This window comes from Ylistrum balloti, unplaced genomic scaffold (assembly GCF_031769215.1).
Source record: "Ylistrum balloti isolate Yb309-2 unplaced genomic scaffold, AGI_CSIRO_Ybal_v1 Utg370242, whole genome shotgun sequence".
NCBI classification, from domain to species: Eukaryota; Metazoa; Mollusca; class Bivalvia; order Pectinida; family Pectinidae; genus Ylistrum; species Ylistrum balloti.
The window spans coordinates 441,622-447,621 of record NW_026782196.1 but is presented as its reverse complement, the minus strand read 5'-3'; the positions used below and the strand labels follow the sequence as shown (position 1 = coordinate 447,621).

General features: G+C 37.4%; 1 non-coding gene across 1 annotated transcript; it reads right to left on the bottom strand.

Annotated features, from left to right (window-relative positions):
- Positions 1 to 397: 397 nt before the first annotated feature.
- Positions 398 to 470, bottom strand: Trnar-ucu (transfer RNA arginine (anticodon UCU)). The gene has a single exon. It is a non-coding gene; the product is annotated as a tRNA-Arg (tRNA).
- Positions 471 to 6,000: the final 5,530 nt, after the last annotated feature.

Sequence of the window (6,000 nt, the reverse complement as noted above, 5' to 3'; positions counted from 1 at the left end):
TGAGATAAAAAGGCACCAGAGGTCATCCCTAAGACTTTAAGGCTTGGTTATCTCATTTTATAGGCTGATACATAATGCTATTATGAATATAATCCCGATAAATCTAAAGTTCAAATCATGACGTATTCAACGTATGTTAGCGTCTATCAATTTAAAGGTAGTATGTGGACATATCACAACACGTGCTATTATTAATCACTCACACTCTCAGGACAGCTTTTTGATTTACCGTGAGATGCCTCATGTATAATGATGTACATTTTTAAAATGATTATTATTCTTTGCATAAACATAAATTGAAATTTTAATATTGTATCCGTTATGATTACACATAAATGATATTATTGATATTTGCTTCAGCATGTCAATATTTCAGCAGGATCTGTGACAAAATATACATCCCCGGTGGGATTCGAACCCACGACCTCCGGATTAGAAGTCCGGCGCGCTATCCACTGCGCTACGGGGACTATGCATTCCTCTTAGATGGGGTGAGCATCCTTAATGATCTGATTAAGTTTGAAAAATATTTTTTATTTGAATTGTTAATTATTTATATTTAATTCTAATAGAATCTGATTTCAGTATTGATATTATGTAACTGTGTCAAATTATGTCACTTTCGTATAGTTTGTGTTCCATTTGTATAAGTTTTCTTTCCATAAAAAAAATTATTGATAGATCATTAAACATCGGTGAAATTTTGTTCTAGTATCATTTGTTTTATTTAAGTTTTGGAAGTTTTTATGAATTCTCCCTCCATTTGTCTTGTAAGTTTTTATAACATTAACACAGTATTACGATAGTCTTTACATTTTCTTCAACTTTTCATTTTACATATTTACTTCTTTACTTATCGTTAGATTGCTGGAATTTAAATTTAAATGCAAACTTGCTTTGTTTGGAATTATACAACCTTGCTTCTTCCTTTGTTTGAATTGATACAACCTTGCTTTGCTTGGAATTATACAACCTTGCTTTGCTTGGAATTATACAACCTTGCTTTGTATGGAATGGTACAATCTTGCTTTGTTTGGAATGGTATAAGCTTGTTTTGTTTGGAATGGCATAAGCTTGTTTTGTTTTGAATTGTACAACCTTGTTTTGTTTGAATTGGTACAACCTTGCTTTGCTTTGAATTATACAACTTGCTTTGTTTGGAATGGTACAACCTTGGTTTTTTGGAATGGTACAACCTTGCTTTGTTTGGAATGGTACAATCTTACATTATTTGGAATGGTATAACATTGCATCATTTGGTGTGGTACAGCCGTGCATCATTTGGTGTGGTACAGCCGTGCATCATTTGGTGCGGTACAGCCGAGCATCATTTGGTGTGGTACAACCGTGCATCATTTGGTGAGGTACAGCCGTGCATCATTTGGTGTGGTACAACCGTGCATCATTTGGTGTGGTACAGCCGTGCATCATTTGGTGTGGTACAGCCGTGCATCATTTGGTGTGGTACAGCCGAGCATCATTTGGTGTGGTACAACCGTGCATCATTTGGTGAGGTACAGCCGTGCATCATTTGGTGTGGTACAACCGTGCATCATTTGGTGTGGTACAGCCGTGCATCATTTAGTGTGGCACAGCCGTGCATCATTTGGTGTGGTACAGCCGAGCATCATTTGGTGTGGCACAGCAGTGCATCATTTGGTGTGGTACAGCCGTGCATCATTTGGTGTGGCACAGACGAGCATCATTTGGTGTGGTACAACTGTGCATCATTTGGTGTGGTACAGCCGTGCATCATTTGGTGTTGTACAGCCGAGCATCATTTGGTGTTAAAGTTATTTGTGATGTTGGTGTGGTACAATCTGAGTTTGGTGTGGTACAATCTTAGTTTGGTGTGGTACAATCTTAGTTTGGTGAGGTACAATCTTAGTTTGGTGTTGTACAATCTGAGTTTAGTGTGGTACAATCTTAGTTTGGTGTTGTACACTCAGAGTTTGGTGTGGTACAATCTTAGTTTGGCGTTGTACACTCTGAGTTTGGTGTGGTACAATCTTAGTTTGGTGTGGTGCAATCTTAGTTTGGTGTTGTACACTCTGAGTTTGGTGTGGTACAATCTTAGTTTGGCGTTGTACACTCTGAGTTTGGTGTGGTACAATCTTAGTTTGGTGTGGTACAAGCTTAGTTTGGTGTGGTACAATCTTAGTTTGGTGTGGTACAATCTTAGGTTGGTGTGGTACAATCTTAGTTTGGTGTGGTACAATTTGAATTTGGTGTGGGACAATCTTAGTTTTGCGTAGTACAATCTGAGTTTGGTGTGGTACAATCTTAGTTTGGTGTGGTACAATTTGAATTTGGTGTGGGACAATCTTAGTTTTGCGTAGTACAATCTTAGTTTGGTGTGGTACAATCTTAGTTTTGTGTGGTACAATCTTAGGTTGGTGTGGTACAATCTTAGTTTTGCGTGGTACAATCTTAGTTTGGTGTGGTACAATCTTAGTTTGGTGTGGTACAATCTTAGTTTTGCGTGGTACAATCTTAGTTTTGCGTGGTACAATCTTAGTTTGGTGTGGAATACTCTTAGTTTTGCGTGGTACAATCTTAGTTTTGCGTGGTACAATCTTAGTTTGGTGTGGTACAATCTGAGTTTGGTGTGGTACAATCTTAGTTTGGTGTGGTACAATCTGAGTTTGGTGTGGTACAATCTGAGTTTGGTGTGGTACAATCTTAGTTTGATGTAGTACAGACACGGTTTGTTTTTGTAAGACAATTTTTGCTTGTTAGGTTAGCGTCGTACAAACTTGACTTGTTTGGTGTGGTACATTATCGGTTTGTTTGTTATCGTAAAGTCCCGATTTCCTTGTTTGGTAAAATGGTTACGTACATTCTTTTTTTTCGTTCGATACAACACTTAATGTCTTTGTTTGGTAAAATGGTTCGGTACATTCTTTTTTTTCCGTTCGATACAACATTTAGTGTCTTTGTTTGGTAAAAGCCGTATTTGTTTTGTGTTGTATATAGCCTTGGTTCATTGGTAAACTGTTCAAAGGGAACAATTTGGCTAAGTCAATTTATTGATATTTATTGTCATACTGCTACTGTATTGTGTGAGACAGCTATGCAACCTGTGGAGGTGCTCAGTTTCAATAGTTATACAACTCTCCTGTTTCAGCCGACAAATAGGTCTTAAGAACATTTCATCATCACCGAAATTCAATCAATGATAAATAAACACATGCTATCTAGGTCATCGTTTCAGCTGGTTGCGTCAGCTTGAAGTCTATGTAGATTGGATGTAGGGCCATATGGCACGAAAAATCAGTATGAACCATCGTGTTATTCTGTCACATTGCACTAAGTATGAAATAGAAGTGAAAAATATAATCAAATAGAATTATTTTGAAATGAATCTCGTCTACTTTATAATTAAATCATTTTGTTTGTGTCTCAGCAGTAGCCTTTCTGTTTCATGACGTCGTTTCAGGGGGCGGAGTTCCAGAAAGTTAACTACTTGTAATTCTAACTATTTGTTAGCTTTATTTAATTAAACAGAAAGTAAGTTTATGATATTTTGAAAAGAAATCGGAATCAGTTTTCACATTAAACAGAGAAGATATTCCCACAATGATAAAATATTTTTTTAAAACGAGCCATATCTGAAGGCGTTAGATATCGAACGGACAAGAACTTATCTCACATGAAAGCTGTCAGGTCACACGCCACATTTTCGATACCACGCTGGCGTGGCAATCTATTTTTAAAGTTTACATCATCAGAATACTGTTTACAAATCTATGATAGGTCACATGACTCACTAGGAAGCTTAAAACCTTATATATAAACAAGGATCGAGGGACCGACGCTATAGACCCACCTGAACACACCAGAGGTACACAACACGTGTTTAATTACGGGGATCTCCGACTAGGGTACTAGAACAGTACAGTTCACTGATATTTAATATAAAACTGTGGAAATGTCGGACTTTTTTGTAGCTAATTATCTTGACGACATCGACATGTACAGTATAGAGCAACACAAGTACATCCGCAGTGGTCATAGTGGTAAGGGCCGGAGTAAGAGAGAGGCCAGTCTCCACACAAACGTCCATGATCCCACCGGACACACTCGTAAGGCTGTCCAGAAACTGATCAACAACAAGCAAAAGCAGAGGTCAGAAAGCTGAGACGTCGGAGTAAAAACGTGAGTGCATCTTGATTAATATCAGTTCATTCAAGTTTTCAACGTAAAATACTTATTTGTTTCTGATATTATGTGTAATGTAATGTTTTCTCAGAAGTAAGGTAGTATGTGGTTTTAAATCTTTTGATTTTTAGACCGTGCATTGGCACGGCATCGTGGAAGAAACAAAATTTACATCTTTTATCTGAGCCGTCAGGTAGAATGTAAAACCTGACCTTGGCTATGTCACGTGACTTACCAAAACACTCCGATCAGTGAACTTAACATGTTTACTGACCATGTGTGTACTAAGACCATTGTTTAGTATCTATAGGGGGAGCCGTCATCGATTAGTTCTAACGTAACCTTAGTTAATGATCTGGAACGTGCTTTTGCTATTAAAGAGAATTTCTGATATTAAAGAGAACTGGCCCGTATTCCGTTTACAAAAATGTATATCTGACAAATTGTTAATACTTGAGGCCATTCAACTGTTAAGTGTTACATGTTTGCGGACTGTGTGCTCCCTTGTAAAATGGTTATATAAGATTTATGATAAGCTGTGCTAATCCCTTGTCACACCTTTCTTTAATGATATCGAACGCACTGCGAAACAACATCTTTAGAGTACTTTCTTGTAGGCGTGATAAAGACTATATCTAAATGTAAGGACACCATCAGTTTGGACTCGATTTATACTTTTTGATCGTTTCTATCATTCTTCTTGACTTAATAAACCCAAACTACATCGTCTTAACGGGAACCATCACCACCACGTGGTTCAAATTCCCCGATAAAATTGGGCTCTTACAGGGGTCAATGTCATGCCGTCGTTTCAAGGCGGTATCCATACGTGTTTACTTTAGACTGTTTATCAAGTAGTTCTAATGCAAAGTCTAAAAATGCACACAAACGTGGTCAATCGCTACCAGGATAATAATTGATTTTAACGAAATATTAATTTTATGGGAAATATTCTTAGTTTTGAATAACGCCAAATTTGTCACTGATGTATGAAGTAAAATCAGATGATCTTGACAACTCTCACCCTCCTTCTACGCGTGACTCCATAACAGCAAATGTTTTATCTCTACAGACGGATTAATTCTTTGGATGCTGACCGACAAAATGATGAAAGGATTAGGACTACTGACCAATGGAGTTACAGTGACTGAAGAACTGACCAATCGACAACGGCGATGTCTTTGTTCACCAATCAAATCGTTTGATGCAGAAGAGGACAAAATGGAAAGGGAATATTGAGAAAGCAAAATGGATAGTCATTTAGACAATTGGAAGCAAGCTTATGTTTGCGTGGTAGAATACGGCATACATACATGGTCGTAAGGGCTTTTGGAGCTAGATCATATGCTGTGTAAAAAGAGTTTTGTATTTTTTGTTACTTTACACAAAACAGTTTGTAATAAACATGTCATTTGGAGTCCGTGTCTTTTCTTTTTATTTGTCATTTCCAGGATCTAGACTAGTCATTGATGCAAGTTGATAAAATTATATCATTTTCTCTAAAAAATATGATTAAAGGAAAGGTTACGCCGCATGTTTGGTAGGTCAGCAAATTCTTGTTCTGAAACGGGCGGTACTGCAGTTTTGTGATATAAAGTGTCTGTCGTCTGCTACATACAACCGTAGGATGGTAACGGTGCTCTCTTTTTCCAAATACATGTAAAATATTTACAGTTTATTTCATTTGGAAATGACTCATGGTGCTTGAATGTCAACAATACCACTGACCTACCTATCAATCAATGGCCAGCTGCAGTGCTGTCTGGCTGACTCACCATCATCCACAAAAACACAATGATGCACTTAATCCAAAATAAATTTATTTCGCTTTGCCAAACA